Source organism: Bidens hawaiensis, unplaced genomic scaffold (genome assembly GCF_021521415.1).
Source record: "Bidens hawaiensis isolate Kalapana, Puna unplaced genomic scaffold, B.hawaiensis_p1.1 tig00033545_1, whole genome shotgun sequence".
Taxonomy (NCBI): Eukaryota; Viridiplantae; Streptophyta; class Magnoliopsida; order Asterales; family Asteraceae; genus Bidens; species Bidens hawaiensis.
The window spans coordinates 1-20,427 of NW_027495760.1; the positions used below are offsets into that span (position 1 = coordinate 1).

The 20,427-nt window shown below is 40.7% G+C and overlaps 1 pseudogene across 1 annotated transcript; it reads right to left on the reverse strand.

Annotated features, from left to right (window-relative positions):
* Nucleotides 1–3,798: 3,798 nt before the first annotated feature.
* On the reverse strand, nt 3,799–19,351 carry LOC143585053 (uncharacterized; annotated as a pseudogene). The gene is made up of 6 exons (XR_013144485.1): nt 19,254–19,351; nt 7,297–7,575; nt 6,580–7,225; nt 5,751–5,950; nt 5,405–5,649; nt 3,799–4,672 (listed from the first exon to the last, which is right to left on the reverse strand). The product of XR_013144485.1 is annotated as an uncharacterized LOC143585053 (transcript).
* Nucleotides 19,352–20,427: the final 1,076 nt, after the last annotated feature.

Sequence of the window (20,427 nt, forward strand, 5' to 3'; positions counted from 1 at the left end):
GGCATTAGTGCAACCACTGAACTACCCACCGGCAAGGCTTACGAATTTGTTTATTAAATGCTCATATTATATTTGACTTATCTTTATATTTTACATATTTTAACAAACTTTAAATTTCTCAGTAATATGATTAAAGATCTATCATCCAATATCGAAGGGTATCATGGTCATTAGTCATAACTTCACACATTAGAGTGGTTTGTGATTCACACATTATACATATGAGAAAATTAAAAGAATGATTTGGTTTCTTGTTACTATGAGATAAAGTGCTAGATCTAATAGGTGAAGGACTACATTGATAGATTATTTATTGGTCAATCATGAATGCTTCGATCATTTTCTTCAAATTCGACTTCATTTATACATATGATCGTCAAAAAGTGGCAAGAGATAGATTCAAAATAGACGTTAATGATATGAGAAAAGAAGTTGTAGATGTAGGGCTACCGGTCGTAACTTAGAATTGAAATACAACACGAGTGGATAACAAAGCATCACGTTACACCTATCGGTGACGTAGAGCTGAAGCAAGAAAATATAAACACGAAAAATCATTCTAAAATAAGATGAGTTTTATTGAAAAGCAATTGACAATTGCAGAAATTGGGAAGAAAAATATTAATTAGTGAAATCAAATACCGGAATGATGAAATTTTAATATGACAGCTAGGCTTTAGCAGTTTGTCCCGTGTAGATTGTAGAAGCTGTTTTGTATTTCTTTTTCTACTAAGCCAAAGGAGATACCACTAAAAAGTATAAACCAAGGAAACAAGCAAGTACAAACCCCAACAATACAAACTTTCTTTTTTCTTTTTCAGTTTAGTCACAAAAGGTTGAACATATCATTTTTTTTTTAACTAAAAGCCATCTCATGTAAGTAATTTAAGTAGCAGGTAGTAAATTCCGTAACCTACAATCCACATGGAGACTCACCACTGCCAAAAGGTATGGAAACCCACTCTTTGTACTTGGCAAAGGTTAGAACAAAGTACAAACAAAAGATGAGAGATGTGAAGTGGGATAATAAACCTATGTATAATCATGTTAACTCAAATATTCATTTAACCATTTAGATATTATGTATAAAGCTTGCGACTTTTATATCTATGACTACATATTTTTGTCACTTGTCATTCTCATAACCATTTTCACATTTTTTTCACTTATTTTAATATATGGTCCTTATCTTTTAAGTCATGTCAATATATGAAAATAAGTTTGTTTTTATTATATGTAAATCCTAATCAATTCATTAATTAACATTAATGATGAAATAAGAAAATATTAAAATTGACGTTACAAGTTTGTTAGAATATAATTTTAAAGTCACAAGTAATTGCAAATTAAAGCAAATAAATGTTCATTATTGTTGAAGAATTTGAATTTGTATGGTAAACTATAAATTGTTTTTTAAACTATGATTCGAGCAACAGTGTATAATTTTTTATATAAGATTGGTTTCAAATTTGGATTAAAAATATTCTCATATGCATTTAAACTCAGAAAAATGTGTATTTTCTTAATTTTCTCCAAACATTTTGTATAAATATTGCAAACATAGAGAATACCTATTATATATCTTGGTGTTTAGCATTAAATTATTGAAGTTGAATTATATATTTCTAATCTATATGTATACCGATTTACTATATGAAGTATACATAATTTATTTATATGATTTTTTTGTGTAATATAAAGAGTTTTAGTAGTAAAAAAAATCAATATTTAATTTTCAATATTTTCTTTATAATTCAGACCAAAATGTTTCAGAACATATATTTTCACATTAATTTATAAAAAAGTAGTTAATCCGGTTAAAAGTCATTTACCATGCTTCCAACAAATCCGAAATCTTTGCTTTTTTTTTCTATAAGTTTTTAATATATATATATATATATATATATATATATATATATCGATTAATTAAATATTCCAACAACTCCCATAATATTAACAAATAACAGAGGATTAGTATTCAAAATTTAAACATTCCTTATCAAATACTTTTATCTCTCATAAATAAGAATCGCTACCTTCACTTTATGTAACTTTAAATCTTCTATTATTCTACTAACTAATAATAATCACTTTTCTTCGAACATGACTTTAAGGTTAGTATGTCTTTGTCATTTTCCATTAATATGAAATGAAAAAAAAACATTTTGTTATATTTTAATTTTCGGTTTTATATGTTGCTTGATTATACAATTGTTAATTGTAAAATATAAAATCAAGTAAATATTTGTCATACACATAATATTAATGACACCAAATTTATCAGATCAATCAATTTCAAATTCTAAAAATTATAAGGATGACTATATAATCAAAGTTCAGGTAATCTGTTTTTTAGATAATCATGTTTTGGGATAAACATGAGCACATGATCTCAAATGACATTATATATATTAATTGATTAACAGGCATGATATTTTACGTGTAAGAATATTTTTTTTGTTAGTTTCATGGATATTTCATTTATTGAGGGTTGGTATGTACTTGAAGAATCTTATTTATCACACGAACAATTATACGTGGCTATATCAAGAGTTATAAACATACCTGTATGTTACCTTATCAAGAGTTATAAGCAGACATGGATTAAAGATTTGATTTGTGATAAACAATGTATACCAACCAATAAAATCACAAATGTAGCATACAATGACTGTTTTATTGATTTGTAACATATTTGTGTAATCTTAGTTATGTAATTTCTGTAACTTTAATGTAAATTGTAATTGTATAAAATATATGATCATTTTGTCAAGTATATTTCACTTAATGATTAAAAATACAAAATTTTCATCAATTACCCGTGTAATACACAGGCCTCAAACTAGTAAACCAATATATAAGTCATATGGTGTATAAATATCAAATGTAATTTGATACTTTAATAACATGCAAAACAATGCAAGAAATATACAACTCTTAATTTATGCTTCACAACTTCACGTAATGCGTGCATTAAATCATTACTCATTAATATATAAATAAACATTTATATTTAAGATTGTTGTTACTTTGTAAAGAGAAAATTAGCATTGCCTCCCTGTGTAATATAGTCGCAAGATGGAATAACCACAAAAAAAGAATTTACGCATGTTACACCTATGAAAAAGAAAATTAGCATTTTTTTCATCTTGCAACTATATTACACAGGGAGGCAAATGCTAATTTTCTCCTTTGTAAAATATATTATGAAAATATATTATGAAATGGTTTGTTTCGTATTATTAATTTACTTAATAATAAGTTGTTTGGCATATATTTGGGGTGTAAATGTTAAAATCCAAATTTAGACATTCATTTAAATTAATTGCTTCGACGTGAAACCTTTTGAGATTTAAGTTGTGAGAAGAACTAGATAAATGGCAGATAAACGGACAATAAGTTTTGCTGCGTCCCTTTTAGAATATCAAACTCCATCTTAGGGGCCAAAAAATAACTATTCACGATCCGTTGAACATAAGGAAATCCACATTCTCCGGGGCCAGAAAACGAATGACACGTTTTTATATTGTTGCTTCAGCAAACAGTTTTTTCTTTATGTACTACTAGTTAGCAATATAAATTTTCTAGCATTAATCTAATAATTTAAAAAGTTGTATCCGTATAATTTGCAGTTGTCACAATTATATTCTTTTTATGTTTATTAGAGACTAACTATTAAAAACAACATACTTTCTCATTTTTCATGTAAAATGTCAACCATCTTTTATCTTCCATGAAAATAATGTTATATGTTATGTTATATACACCTTTCGACGCGACTCTATTCAACTTCAAAACTTCAAACGACCAACACTGTTCTCGTCGTTAAATCCGTAACAATTTTAACCGATAAAAAACAAAAACAGTTAAAATAACCGACACATAACAAACTCTCACCTTATACTCGACAGCCTTCTCCTCTTACGACTCTTCTTACGAACATTAACGCTCTTCGAAGATGAGCCGACACACGGTCTAACCACCGCCTGCCTACATGACAATGTCCGGTTTCTCTTCTCGCCCCACTTCAATGGAAGCTTGTTGACCACCATACCAATATCCGCTGACCGGCTTAATTCCACCAAGTTCTCAATTTGATCATTAATCTGATGCAACCATGCTACCGACAAATCCAGTTCCATCGAATCGTCTGGCGGTTTCTTAAACATGTTTATAAGTATATCCTGATATGACTGAAACGAAGTCGAGCTTTGATACCCGTGTTGACCCTCACATATCATGTTGACTTTGACCACATGCTTGCATAGATTCCCTCGCAACGACCACTCACAATCACAAAAGGCGAACTCAGACCCGGGATTCCAAACCAGATGGACCTTGGTTCGGTCACGTTGGCTAACTACATTAGCAAAGTGGTTGTTTAAAGTGACATCTGTGTCGGGGATTTGAACTGCACGGTGCCATGATGTGGAATTGATGTATTCTTCCTTAACGGTTTGGAAGGAATCGCATTCGTCTGCATATCGGTCAAGCCAGTAGCTCGAGTGTAACTCGGTTGTTAATTTGTGAATCAGCCAATCGACTCGTTGGAGTGCACCGAGATGCGAGTCATCAAAAATTTTTAGTTTTAACTTCACGTGATAAGCTTCAATTGCACCGGATGTTTCTTGACTTGCAAGCGGGAGGGTTTTCATTACAGTTAACCACATTTCTGAATCAGAAATTGTTAACGAATCAGAGAAGTATATGAAACTGCTATTTTTGTGCGTTATTTTTAACCCGTTAAAGAAAAAAACATAAACAAAATAGTAGACTCATTTATAGATAAATGGGTCCAAATCGCCACCCCTTAAATTTAAAGTGCTCACTAAACTGAAATAACTGAATTGAAACAAGAACTAATGACGTCACTGAACCGAAATAACCGAACCAAGTTAAAAACTGACAGTTTTGTTTTATATTTTTCCAAAACCAACTTTTCGGTTCTGTTTCAGTTTTTCATCAACCAGAAACCGAACCTAAACTGAAAAAACCGACTTTTAAGTAATTTAATAGACCGACTTTCAAAATCCAAATTTTTGGTTTTTGGTTCAGTTTGAGCCTAAACCAACCCATGCACACTGGCATGTAAAAGAACCGAACAATTAATGAACAATTGGTGAATTGTTCAGCGAGAAGTTCGTTTATTTATTAATCAACAAACATGAACTAAAAAAAAACTGTTCATTCAGCACATGCCTCGCTTGTTCATTTAAATTAGTTTATGTTGGCCCATTTACATTCATTTATGTTCGTTAGTTTATGTTAAAGCTCAACGAACGAACAAACACAAATATGCTCTGTACGTGTTCGTTCGGTTCGTATACAAGCCTAATGTACACCCTATCTAAAATAAAGAAAAATTTAACAGGTAAACACAGAAGCAAAAGAAGAGTGGGCTAACCAATCTTAGGCACCCATGTGGCGGTGAAATATTGCATGAAGTCGATTTGGTCAACAAAGTCAATGGAGAATTTCTCTAAAACCGCAAAAGGATCTACTCCTGCCCAAATGCTATAAACAATTTCTCCTAGCCGTTTGAATATTTCTCTTTGAACTTCAACATTCCTACAGTTCTTGACGATATGTCGCAGCCACGATCGACGAACCCGCCACAAAGAAAATAATATAGGACACGAAAACGTCTCCCTAAAAAAATACAAATTTGTCAGTCAAAAAGTTACTGGGTCAAAAATCCACGTTGACCTTTTGACAGTCAAAAACTAGGTTTGAGGTAAAGAGTAGCGTACCTTATAGGATCAGTCTCGGCAGCTGCATCATCAATAACAAACCCATTGGCCTTCCAGGTCGGGTCAACAGCACGAACACGACCAAGTAAAGCTTTCATCCATTTGCTGATGTCAGCACTAGAAACGCTACGTGTAATGACCCATGCTACGGGAAGTGCATGTTGTCTTGAATCAAACACTAGAAGCGTGCACAGAGGATACTGCCAGAAAAAATAATAATATAATAACAACAATAATAACAATAACAATAACAATAATAATATTATAATAGTAATTAGCCCGGCCCGTTTTGACTCGTACCAGTTTAAACCCATTTTGACCCGTATCAATTTCAACTCATTTAGACGTGTACCATTTTCAACCCATTTTTCACCTCTAGCTATAGGTTTGAGTGGTTAAAGAAATATTCAGTGGCTACTAACAAGTACAAACCGGAGTGCATGGGTCGCTTTGGGTTAGTTTTGGGCTTACACCAAACCAAAAGAATGAAAAATCGATTTTTGAGTTTTTGAAAACCATTCAGTTTTGGTCTTTTTGGGTTTAGCATCAGGGGTTGAAATTTTGGGCCTAAAATAAACTGCCCTACAATAATGAATCTGGCCTCAAAACCTTTTTGTGAATTAATACGCTAATTGATTAGTATACATTTTAACAATTTATTAAATTCTTATAAATCATTTAAAATTCAAAAATAAAAAACAAAAACTCATAAATTCAGTTCAGTTCGTTTTTTCGGATTTAATTACATGCAAGTTTCATTAAAAAAAAACACAAAGCCAAAGCGTTGGTTTTTGTTTTTTTCGGTTCGGTTTTTACAATTTCATTCTACCTTTAGTCTCTTGATTCCAAATGTTGAGTCAACTGCTATAATACTGTGATGTCCAAACCGAAGCATCTGTTGTAACTGCCACTCGGTTTGAACCCCGAGAACAAACGGGTCAGTGTTTTCCTGATAATAAAATATAGACTTCTTATTCCGACTAGCCCACATTCGTACACTCGCTTCATCATCTAAATCCAGTTCATGTGTAGACCGTTTAATAATCATCCCGAGTTTATGCACATACTGAGAAGCAAGAGAGTTGACTATCACGTCTGACCCGCAATACCGTTGAATCCCTTCTATATGTTTCTCTAGAACATTCTCTTCAGGTATTCCAAGATATATCATTGACATAGTTTGCTGTTGAATCTCATTCCCGACATACGGAATCTTCTTGGCTCCCGGGCCAATAGCATCTCGATCAAGTGGGCCATGGCAGATAAGGCCCGATTCGTTCACGTGTCTTCTGTCATTGTATATAATGAGTGCAAGAGATGGGCGCGCGTACAGACGTTTGACCACAAAATGACACATGCACCCTCGCATTGACTGAGGCAAAGCTGCACGGTTTCGTGTGTTGAGTCGGTATCTTCAGCTCGGTAATACTATTCCGTCTTCCCCGTAGTTTTCGGGACCGAATGAGCACCAGTACCTTTAAACAAAACATTTTTTAAAAAAATAATTGAAATATAAAATTATGTTTAAAAAGTTTTATTTACTTACAGCCGGTAATGTAAATATTCATCGCTTTTGTATTCATGTAAGCTGCCTTTTATACGTTTTCTTCCTCTCTCGATGTGGAAACGGGTTGGGGATTCTACATTTGAACATTCTCCGAAAATGAACTCATCAACTCGAGTGTAAGGAATTAGTGCCACGTCATCATGATGCTCGGGAGTGCCAAATTTGAACCATTTTAAATCAGAAGCACAGAAGTCATCCACTGACGGGTTTTGCACCGGGATTTCATGGATTGATTCAACCAGGTCCATAAGTTATAGACTAAAATAGACAGTAGAGAATGTAATATTAGAAAAAAATATATATTAAGGCAGAAATCTCATGAGTTCAAGAACTGAAACTTGCATACCAACAAAAACTTAAAGATTTCTTAACACAAATATTGTGTAAAATTGCATGCATAAAATCAATCCATTTGTATGATTTTCCCTATAGCCATAACGAGTCATATTCTTGCAAACTCTTTTTAAGGTTTTATCAGACATTGGTTCGAAAGATGAGTGTTGAATAGTGAATACTAACTAATTATGGTTTTTCGATTTTATCTATCCCAAAAAAAGAAAAAAATTCTTTCAGCAATCTTAATATGTTACTGATTCTCCAAAACAGTTTTAAAACTAGTACAATTAGACGTAACGGAAAAACTTAATACTTCATACAACTTAAAGTATCAAGTTCACAGCAGGGATACGCATGGAAGTTGTAGAAAGGATGTATATATTAGTTAAAAACAAATTACTACTATATAAACTATAAAACTTTGGTATACATAAAACTTAAAAGCAAGTTGTGAATGAGCCAACCAAATTGTAGAACTTGATTGTCCTGTTTTAAGCTTACACACAACAACTAAAACATAAATTCCATTTTAAACATAATCCTTTTCTTTTGAGTGTCAAATTCAGTCCCTTAACATGTATCGCAACAGGGCCATAATATTATCTGATTTCAAAGTTGACTCAAAAAAGTCGAAAACAGAGTACAAGATTTTGCGTACTCTTTTGAAAACTTTAACGAGTTCCTATTCCTGCCACCGCCATATGAGCACGGTGGTTTACTCCAGAGTGCCTTAAAGTCGTTATTTTCAAACCTTAAACCCACCACACCACACCCAAAAAAATTAACAGGCACTAGCAATTAGTAAAGTCTATAAGAACATAACAATACTTCATGAAATTAAACATGTCTGCAATGGTGAAGCTTAGTGAGGCCCGCGGCCCCTTTTTTTGCACAGTAGTGTAAATTTACCCGTCTTTGACTGAAAATTTGAGCTCCCCCCCCCCCCTGGTTAATGATTTTTTCTATAGATTTTTATGCAGTCGATATCGCCGATATATCGGTTATCGGTCCCTTGGCAATATATAAATCAGAATATCAGTTCAGCATATCGGTACCGATAATATCAACGATATTGACCGATATTTGACTAATATTTGACTGATATATCACCGGTATTCCCGATATCCGTGTTTTAAGTCTTCATTATCAACTTTTAGTGTTCAATGTTAGTGTTTTAAGTCTTAATCAATTCTTACTTGCTACGATTGTTAGTGTTTTGCAATTTGCAAAAGGTTAATTTGTTAATGATATGAGACTATACTGAATTATTAGTGTTAAATTGCTATATATGTAAATTTTACATGATGTTAGAATTACCGATATCCCACCGGTATCTCACTGCGATAACCGATATCTCAAATATCGGTTGTTGACCGATATCCGACATTTTCCCCCATTAACTGCTTAGATTTTTGCTTCATTTCCGTTCAATCTCTCGATTTAATCTTATTACAACCACTGCCGACTTTGAGATGGCAGAAAGGGCGACCGTCCTCGCCCAATCACTCAAGTAGGCCCGAATGTTTTTTTTATAAATAAATATATATATACTTTTTTGAAAAATAAAATATAAATTCTTAGTGTTTAAACCCAATTACTCAATTCATTTAAGTTTTAACCCCATTTTTATTAAAAAAAAATTCGGACGACCGAAATTATAATCCAATTAGCCCATATAAAAATTTAACTGTTTAAATCCAATAAAAAAACCCTTTCACTTAAGACCCAATTCTTTTCTCGGCTTCGGCCTTAATGATTCTCGGGGGTGGCCCTGATTATAAGTAGGGTTTAACATTTGAAGAAACACTAACCGGACCCCGGACAGATTACTAGTAACCTGGGGGTTGGAGAGATGTTTCCCACGAGGGGTTAGACCCTTGGAAGATGGTTCTTCTGATAACCTGCAAAACAGACACCGTGAGCTCGTCACTGAGAAGGGGGGGGTTCCTCCTTGTGACCACCCTCCGGCGTGAGAATCAGACTAGATTGCTCTTTAAATATAAAAGTATATTAAGAGATTGCTAGAGCAGATATCAGGTATAATATGATGATAATGTAATGTAATAATGTGTGTTAATGTTGTGTTTCGATGATCATACCATTTGGGGTATTTATAGCCGAAGGTAGGTTTCCAAGGAGGTATGGCCGTCTGCAACAGTGTTCCTGTTCATCAACAGTAGCCTACGCACGTGCCCTGCTGGTAGTTGGTGGGTAGGCAGCGGCTGATAGTGACCAGGCCTGCTGTATACTATTCCCTTTCCACCAACTGCCGGCTACGCACGTGGTATGACAGTAGTTGGTGAGTAGGCAGCGGCTAATAGTGATACAGTACAGGAGCATGCTGCTCGCCATACTGTATCAGTGAGCTGTCGTATCTCTGATCAGATCTTTCGCCCATACCTCGTCAGGTACAGTAAAAGATCCTTCAGTATACAGACTGGCTTATTTGGGCGGGAGTATTCCCCCTCCCGCCTCTGTGCGGGATTGCTCCCGGCTTTGCTCATTCCTTCAGGTGACACTGAATGATCGAGAGCTAAGTACCTTGTGCGTGTAGCCATGCTGCGCGGGTGGCCTTCCCTCATGGCTTGTATCCGAGGCTGCGGGAACAGGCGGAGTCCTTCACCATGGGAGGCATTTCCTGCGGGAACAGCTTGCGTACTGCGCGTAAGGACGTCACGTCTCTGAGCATGGTTGGTCCTGCGGATCCAGTTGGTCCCTGCGCAGACGTCCCTGTTTAAGGTGAGTCTTGCGGGTCCAACTGGGCTCTGCTGGGACCTACCTCTTCAAGTCCCCCCAGTCCAATGTTCTTCTCATGCGTGTTTAATAAAGTGAGGTGAACTTTTGGACTTAAGCAAAGGGTTTTGAAAAGGGGTTTTGTAAGGTTTTCCATGGGGATTCTTTCCGCGGAAGTCCTTGTCACTTGCAGAAATTCCCGAGTTTCCTGCTTGGTCTTTGGGTATGATGCGGGCAGGTCTGTAACCTCCTCGCAAGTCAAGAGCGTTGAGTCCCACTTGTGTGGTCTTTCCATGAGGTTTTGGTAGTTTTGAACATAGTGATCAATTATGTTAAAACCATCAATTCCACCCTGGAACTTCCAACAACGTAGTTCTCGACGTTCCCGCTATGCGGGGATGTTATTTCCGTTTCCGCAAGCATTGCCCAGAAGATCCTTCTTGGTTTCAATTCCCAGCGGAGCGCTAGGTATGTGAAGGGTTTTGCCTTAACACTGTACCTGTGCTCGTCTTACGGTTACTTTACTTCCAAGGTATTCCTGGCGTCAATTCCCTGCGGGTGCTAGGTATGTGAAGGGTTTTGCCTTTACACTGTACCCGCACCCGTCTTATAGTTACTTGGTTGCCGAGGAATACTTGGCTTCAATTCCCTGCGGGTGCTAGGTATGTGAAGGGTTTTGCCTTAACACTGTACCCGCGGCCGTCTTACGGTTACTTGTTCGCCAAGATTTTCTTGGCTTCAATTCCCTGCGGGTGCTAGGTATGTGAAGGGTTTCTCCTTAACACTGTACCCGCATCCGTCTTACGGTTACTTTTTTGCCAAGGTTTTCTTGGCTTCAATTCCCTGCGGGTGCTAGGTATGTGAAGGGTTTCGCCTTAACACTGTACCCGCATCCGTCTTACGGTTACTTTTTTGCCAAGGTTTTCTTGGCTTCAATTCCCTGCGGGTGCTAGGTATGTGAAGGGTTTTGCCTTTACACTGTACCCGCACCCGGCTTATGGTTACTTTTTTGCCAAGGTTTTCTTGGCTTCAATTCCCTGCGGGTGCTAGGTATGTGAAGGGTTTTGCCTTTACACTGTACCCGCACCCGGCTTATGGTTACTTGTTTGCCAAGGTAAGGGGTATTTTCCCGCTTTTTAATATTTTCGAATTTTGAATTTTGAAATTCGAAGAGTTGGTGAAAAGATAAGAACAGTCCAAACCTCTGAAACGTCGTGCGACGGTTTCTTCTGACTGTGTCAGGACGTGCAGGAAGTTATGGTGACGTGACAGAACATGGTCATTCCAGACGCTTTTTCAGGCGCGTGGGCGTGATTTTTTGGGCGCTTGGCCGCGAAATTACTGGCACACGTCCTTTCAACAGCTGTTGCCAGCTTGCTTTTGCCACGTGTCATAGTTTCATTGCACCTTCGATTTCTCTCTCCTCCGCATTAAATTCACCGCATTAATTGCGATTACTATATAAAGGGGGAGAGGGTTATTTGTAATCCATACTTTTCACTTCATCTTTTAAGGCGATTTCCGGCGAATACTCTTTTATTCAATCGAGCATTCTCTCGAAATCGTTCTCTTCTTCCTCTTCAAGATGTCTTCTCGTGATGCTGAAGCTATAGCTGACGATAGGGGTACTGCTGGCGAGTGCCAGTGTGCTCTGCCCGGCGATCAGTACCGGTATGTTGTCAGGAAGTTCATGCTCGATCATCTCGAGCCTGAGTTTCCTGAATCCCACCAGACCGTGTACGATGCCCCCAGAGGCAAGATCGGGGTTTATGCTGCATTTTTTGTCTATGGGAATCTTAGATTCCCATTGACAAAATTTGTTTACCGTGTCCTCGAGAGGCACGGTGTTCATTTGACCGACCTGCACCCCATGGCGACCGCCAAGATTCGCCATTTTGAGTGGGTGTGCCGGATTTTGGGCATCGAGCCCCATGTGGACCGCCTGATGACCTTCTATACCTGGAGGTGCATCCAGGGGTGGTACACCCTGACGACCCGTATTAAGGGTCTGAAGATTTGCGACACCGAGCGCAGTCTTCGCGCGTGGAAGCAGGAATTCTTCTATATTTCTGCCCGCGCCATCCCCCTTGCCATGAAGTTTAAAAATGGCCAAGCGATACCGAGCCTTCACGCCCCCAATTACCAGGAGGCGGAATGGTTTTCGAAGATATCCCGGGTCCAATCTCCGGTTTACCGGTTTGCGGAGTCCGGGATGGTCATGTTAGGGATGAGCCGGGTGTGGAAGAATGCGTCTCAGGTTCCCATCCTTCTCGAATACGGTTTGAACTCTATTCCCTATGGTATGTCTTGTCTTTCTTTTTGATACGAGTTTGTCTTCTAACTGTTTCTTTTCTTTCAGAGGGAAATGATTTGGAGTCGCTTCTGTACCCGCGGGAAACCGACGGTCCCGCGCGGATGGGTACTCGTGCTCTGGACGAGGGCGAGTTGCCCATCCTGGAGCAAACGGCGGATCGGTTTGTGGAGGTCTATCCGCTGGGCCACGAGATCCTGAGCCTCCGGCGGCCAGGTAAGGCGATATTCTTTCCTCAATCCCTCAATGCTGTACCCGCTGCTGGAATTCCTGACCTGTCTTCTTCTGAGGAATCCTCAGATGTTCCTCCGTTGGTGCGGAAGAAGAGGGTTGCTGGCGGGAAAGGGAAGGAGAAGGCCTCCACAGCTGATCCGGTGATTCTCTCTGACTCCGAGTCAGATAATGAAGAGGTGGCGGGGAACCCCGGTGGTAAGGAGACCACTGCTCCGGAGGCTACGACTGTTACCTCCGGAGATCCAGCGACGACGACGGTGATCGGTACCAAGAGGCCGGCTCCATCGGGTTCCTCCCCGCCCGTCCGTACGTTCAGGGTCAAGAAAAACCCGTAAGTACAATCATAGTTTCTTTGTAGATTTATCATTATAAATTTAACACTTTCTTCTTTGTGCAGGCGTGGATGTTGACGCATTCCGGGGTGAAGCGCAGAGGAGTACCCTCCCGCCAATGACGGTAGGCTTGGTCAGCCTACCTGAGGCGTCGACCCAGGTAACCGCGCCTGCTTCCGCTGGTTCAGTTGCTCCCTCAGAGCAGACTGTTCCGGCTAAGATGACGTCACCCGCCGGCTGTGAGTGCGATTTTTACAGCATCCTTCACAGAGCCGGCCGTTACTGCTGCTGCTTACAAGGCGGCGACCACGGCGGCGACTACAACGGCGACCACGGCGGCTGCCACCACGCCCGCGCCACCGGCACCGATGGCCGGACCATCAGGTACGCGCAGGGCTTCCCGCCGATCTTTGCCACCTTCCCGTCTGCCTGACCTGTTGGATGGATTTCCTTTAGGTTCAGGTGATGGGTTTGGCGGCTATCGGCCTGTCATTGACCCTACAGGTGCGTAGGGTTCCTTTCTTTTTCCAATGTTTTTTATCATCTTTTCCTTACTGCCTTAGTTTCTTTTGCAGTGTCGGATTCCAATGAAGTGTATGTTCCGCGATGGAACATACGCCGAGGAACAACCCTTCGTACCCCTGTGGAGTGCGTGGACTGGGCTCGCCACGCTGCTCCTCATGGTGCGTTGGGGGAAGCCATGGCTAGCTACCAGGAGGGTAGGCTAACCAATGAGCTTCGGGTTCTCCAAGCCCGGATGCAGCCGCGCGTCGAGCTGCTTTGTCGTGAAAACGACAAGTTGAAAGCAGCTCGCGCCAAGGACATATCTGAGGCGCGTGCTCTTCGGGAGGAGAACCAACAGCTGGCGGCAGCTGCCGCCGACAAGGAGAAGGCCTTCAAGGCCCTCGAGGTTGAAGTTCATGCGCGACTCGAGGCCCGCTCCAAGGCTGCCCAAGCTGTGAATGAACAGCTTCGGCTGGCCAGGGAGACTGCGCGAAACGCAACCGAGAGGGCTGCCAAGGCTGAAGCCGTTGCTGAGCCTTTGCGTGTGGAGAATGAGGAGCTCAAGGCCAAATTAGAGGCTCTCCAACGCGCTCATGATGCCTTGGCAATGGAAGATGCCAAGAAACTCCAGGAAATCCTGGACCAGAGGGGGGTGCTTGACCACACCGAGCGAAAGCTTAAGGGCGTCGAAGAGGCTGCCGCAAAGGAAGTTTTACTTGCCAACCTCAACAAGAGCGAAGCCGAACGCGCCCATAACGAAGCTCAAGCTGCCCTCCAATGGCTTCTTCGAGAAGCGTTGCCTCAGGTATGTTTAGTTTTATCTTCACGCTTTCCTTTTGTAAGAAAAGATTCTAATACTTGTGTTTTCTTTGTAGGTTGTGCGTCGGGTCTTTTCAGAGACCACTTACGATGATGCTATGACCGCAGCCCTCAACGCTTCTCATGAGGATGGGGAAAAGGCCGGCTTCCTGCTTGGTCTAGGGTTTGTTGAGAAAGGCGTCCCGCCTTCCAACTTCCCTTTGTTCGATGCGGATACCGAAGCCATTTATGACCAAGCATTGAACCAATACGCCGCCTTCCCGCATCCAGTAGTGGAAAAGGTGGACGAAGTAGCTGCTGCTGATGATGGGTTAGCTGTCCTCAAAGCGTTCCTCGAACCACCCCGTTCTTCTGACGGAGCGGGTCCAAGTGGAAGCGGCCCTGAAGCTTGATCCTGAAGATCCCTTCCCATTGCTAAGATAGACTTGTATAGTTTTATTCTTTTAGGCGGGTAGTTACCCGGCCATTCTTGTAATATATTCTTGAAATATTAATCTTTTTGCGTATAAGATTGTTATTTCCTTCTTTGGGTTCCTTGCTTTATAAACTTATGACTTGCATACTTAGTTTAAATTAGCAATTTTCCAAAGTGTTTAGAATAAGAACCTTTGAACGTGGTTGATGATGGGTTAAAGTTTCGCTTCCTCCTTCGTGATTGTGCGGGTAGAACCGTCACTTGCACTTGGTAGGATGGCTAAACTTTAACCTTCATCTGACCTGCGTGTAGGTTTTCCTTTTCGAAATTTCTAAGGCATTAAGATAAGTTAACCTTTGAACGTGGTTGATAATGGATTAAAGTTTTCGCTTCCTCTTTCGTGATTGTGCGGGTAGAACCGTCACTTGCACTTAGTAGGATGGCAAAACTCTCACCTTTTGACCTGCGTGTAGGTTTTCCTCACCTTTTGAGGATAAGTTAACCTTTGAACGTGGTTGATAACAGGAAGTTTTGCTTCCTCTTTCGTGATTGTGCGGGTAGAACCGTCACTTGCACTTAGCAGGATGGCAAAACTTTACCCATATCTGACCTGCGTGTAGGTTTTCCTTATCCTTTGAGGATAAGTTAACCTTTGAACGTGGTTGATAACAGAAAGTTTTGCTTCCTCTTTCGTGATTGTGCGGGTAGAACCGTCACTTGCACTTAGCAGGATGGCAAAACTTTACCCATATCTGACCTGCGTGTAGGTTTTCCTCATCCATTGAGGATAAGTTAACCTTTGAACGTGGTTGATAACAGGAAGTTTTGCTTCCTCTTTCGTGATTGTGCGGGTAGAACCGTCACTTGCACTTAGTAGGATGGCAAAACTTTACCCATATCTGACCTGCGTGTAGGTTTTCCTTATCCTTTGAGGATAAGTTAACCTTTGAACGTGGTTGATAACAGGAAGTTTTGCTTCCTCTTTCGTGATTGTGCGGGTAGAACCGTCACTTGCACTTAGTAGGATGGCAAAACTTTACCCATATCTGACCTGCGTGTAGGTTTTCCTTATCCTTTTTAATTTTGTTTTGAACCGTTCGACGCGCGGTTGTCGATAGGTTAGTGTTCAGTTTCCTTTCATGATTCATGCGGATAGACCGGCACTTTCATTTAATGGGATAATTGAACTCTTCCCCTTCAACTGACCTGCGTGAAGGTTTGTCAAGTTATTGGGTTCGTGCGGGTAGGACCGCCTTCTCACGCAACGACTTCACGTAATGTGAACGCCGTCACCAGTGTTGCATAGTTTAACCGTTCGACGCGCGGTTGTTGGGTAATTATTCAGTTTCCTTTAATGATTCATGCGGATAGACCGGCACTTTCATTTTTGGGTGCTGAACTTTTTCCCAAACTGACCTGCGTGAAGGTTTGTCACGTTATTGGGTTCGTGCGGGTAGGACCGCCTTCCCATGCAATGACTTCACGTAATTATGCGGTGAAAACCGGCATAAAAAAAGTATAAATGTAAAATCATCAGCTTCGATGTTCTTAAAGAGAATCATTTCCATTAGAAGTGGCTCTTGGCCTTTTCTTTACAAATTGGAATTGATTTACATGCAAACTGTGTAAATGAGCTCCCTTCCATGTTGTTGGGATGGGAGTGCCATCGAGCCGATACGCACCTGGTTCGGGATCTCGTTCTTTACGCAGCATGTAGTCTCGATATTGAAGCTGGAATTGATTCGTGATTTCCCCAGCTGGGGTTCTACACGCACCTGCCTGCTCAGCCTTTATTGCGCCACGAGGTGCGCGAGCGTCCCATCTCTGACAAATGCTTCGACCATGTCTTTTACGTCTGTGCATTCTTCAGTGTTGTGGCCTTTAGTCTTGTGAAAGTCACAGTATTTGCTCCGATCAGCATCGTGACGATGTCGGATTATTGGAGGCTTTGGCCACGGGAGCTGTTCAGTGGCGAATATCTCAGTGACGCTTTTGCTGAGTGGCGTCCATCTGGAGTTCCGGTGCGGCTGTGCATTGTCCCTTCCGCCTAATCGATGTTGCAAGCCGGATGAGGTGTCAAAGTTTACCCTTGACTGCCAAATGCCTTGCTTCCGTTTTTTATTTAGTCGGGCGGAGAGGACGTTGTCTTCTCTCGTCTTTTGAGTGTAGAGGTTTGTGCTCTGTGGGAGATCTCTACCCAGTTGCTTCTCCGTTTCCGCATAGCGTTTTGCTGCTGTCATGATGGCATCCCATGTGGATGGCATGCCATCTTTACCTGTTAGGGTGCGGATGAGCTCTGGGTCGTGCGCGCCCTGGATGAAGGCAGCGCGAACAAGATCTTCGCTGATATTGCCCAAACTTAGCTTCTTTGAGTTGAAGCGAGTGATGAAGTTTGGCAGAGATTCATCTTCTTCTCGTATGCATTTGAGGATTGTCCATTGCTCCTCGGTATACTTCCGTTGCTGGCTGAAGTGTTGGCTAAACTTCTGCTGGAAGTCTGCCCAGTCGTAGATGTGGTTGACCGGTAGACGATCAAACCAAGCTCTAGCAGCCCCAACAAGCGTCATTTGGAACATGTAGCACCACGTGGGTTCCGTCCAATTGCTGACGGTTGCCCCCGCTATGAACCTGTTCAAATGATCGTCTGGATCAGATATACCGTCATACGTGCCTATGTTGGGCATCTGTTTGGCACTCCTTGGGGCAATTGCTTCCGCAATGTCCCGTGCAAATTTGGACGTTCCCGCATTTGCTACGTTTGGTCTGAACGTTTTGGAGAAGTCTCGTGGACTTCCACCTGTGCTTTTTGGTTTGAAGGCTTGTCCAAAATGCCTTTTCGGTTGGGATTCCATTTCCTTACGCTTCCCTTTTGCCTTATGGCGAGGGTTCGTGTCGGAGTCGGATTCCTCCGAGTCATCCTCCCAGTATTCGAGATCGTCGGCCTGTTGTACGGAACGCAAGCGTTCGTCCAACTCAGCCTGGAATTCTTTTTGTCGTGCCTCCGCCCATGCCTTAACTTCATCGAGAGTTTGGCGGGGGAGTCTTCGTTTCTCAAGCTGGGTATCAGTGGATCCCAGTAGGCGATCATTTACTGCACTTGCCCCAGCTTGAGTAACTGGGGTAGTGTTCGTAAAATTTACTTCACTTGCCCCGGCTTGGGTAACCGGGGTAGTGTTTGTAAAAACTGTGTTACCGGTATTCACCCCAGTAACTGGGGTTGTGATTACCGGAATTTCTCTAACCATCTTTTGTAGAAAGTTTGAAAAAACTGGAGGAAGATAAAGTTCTAGCTTTATGCACGGATGGCGCCAATGAAGAAACACTAACCGGACCCCGGACAGATTACTAGTAACCTGGGGGTTGGAGAGATGTTTCCCACGAGGGGTTAGACCCTTGGAAGATGGTTCTTCTGATAACCTGCAAAACAGACACCGTGAGCTCGTCACTGAGAAGGGGGGGGTTCCTCCTTGTGACCACCCTCCGGCGTGAGAATCAGACTAGATTGCTCTTTAAATATAAAAGTATATTAAGAGATTGCTAGAGCAGATATCAGGTATAATATGATGATAATGTAATGTAATAATGTGTGTTAATGTTGTGTTTCGATGATCATACCATTTGGGGTATTTATAGCCGAAGGTAGGTTTCCAAGGAGGTATGGCCGTCTGCAACAGTGTTCCTGTTCATCAACAGTAGCCTACGCACGTGCCCTGCTGGTAGTTGGTGGGTAGGCAGCGGCTGATAGTGACCAGGCCTGCTGTATACTATTCCCTTTCCACCAACTGCCGGCTACGCACGTGGTATGACAGTAGTTGGTGAGTAGGCAGCGGCTAATAGTGATACAGTACAGGAGCATGCTGCTCGCCATACTGTATCAGTGAGCTGTCGTATCTCTGATCAGATCTTTCGCCCATACCTCGTCAGGTACAGTAAAAGATCCTTCAGTATACAGACTGGCTTATTTGGGCGGGAGTATTCCCCCTCGGGGGTGGCCCTGATTATAAGTAGGGTTTAACATTGAAACAGAGTTGGACGCTCAGCTATAATCAAACAAATTAATTAACAAATTCCGGCGCAAAAGCAAGTTTATGACATCAATAAGATTGAAATACATCCTGACAACGATCAAAAGTAATCAACAATGGCATAAAACCTAATGAATTAAACCAATACAGATGGTGAAGAAACATGAATAAAGAGAAGTCAGACATAAATACAAATTTGTTTTGTGTAGATAAGATAATAAGAGTACCGGTAGAACGAACCCGAATAGAATACGATGTGGGTTTTGACGGCCGTCGGAAATTAATCGGCGAGAGGTAGAGTGACGGTGGCAGAAGTAGGGGTTTTTGATATTGGCTTTTTGGTTTTTCCTACAAAATGGGTGGTGGGTTTACTTTACATTTTTCAACCCCAAAATGTTTATTATTATTATTTTTACTTAGGGTTTATTGTTATTGAGGGGGCGTTTGGCTGAGCTTTTTTTTTTCTTATTGTTTTTTGGAGGGGCAAAACGTTTAAAATGCCCCTCCAAAAGCATTAAATTGAAGCTTTTTTGCTTTTTGGAGGGGCATTTTGCCCTTTCAAAAAGCAATAAGCAAAAAAAATAAGCTCAGCCAAACACCCTCTGAGTAAGATTTGAATGAACCAAACAGCTCTTTGGTTAAAAAATCGCTTTGTAGTCTTTAAACATTTTAAGAGAGTGGCGGAAATGAAACGAGGTGTTGCGGTATAGTCGATTGTTTGTAATTAACCACTAAGAAGTAACATCTTAATAGCCATTAAGAGAATACCAAACAGAGACACGTGTTGTACAATGAGGATTTTATTTTTGATATATTTGGTTGTGTTTGTGAAGTGATCTTTTTACGATTAAATATTTGCTTTCTTTTTTATTTTAAAGTTTGCATCAATTCCCCGACTAAATGTATGTCTAATTCTCAGTAGACATCGACGTCAACTCATCTTTACCAACAAATAAATGCGTGTTTACGGATGATTATGATTATAATTATGAGGGCATTTAAGATTAGGTGATTATGAGTATGGATGGCAATGGGTCGAGTTTGAGACAAGTTTATCCATTTTCAAACCCATACTTGATTATTAAAGTATGTCCCAAACACAAGATTAGGCTAGAAATGATTTTGGAGATTTTTTTAACGAAACTGATAGGAAATGAAAAATTAGGATAACTTATTAGTTATTCCCACCAATTTGGCTTTAAGATTATTTCCTATGCTCATTAAATCATTGGCTTTAAGATGTCTGAATTTGCTAAATTTCACTTTCAATATTCGTGAAAAAGCTTGCTTAGAACAATTCAACGTGGTTCCTCTGGTAGCCAAGTTACCACCGTATCCCTGCCCCCCGATTCGGATTCTTTTGATAACATGAACTATTAGGGGTGAGCAATAACCGAACTA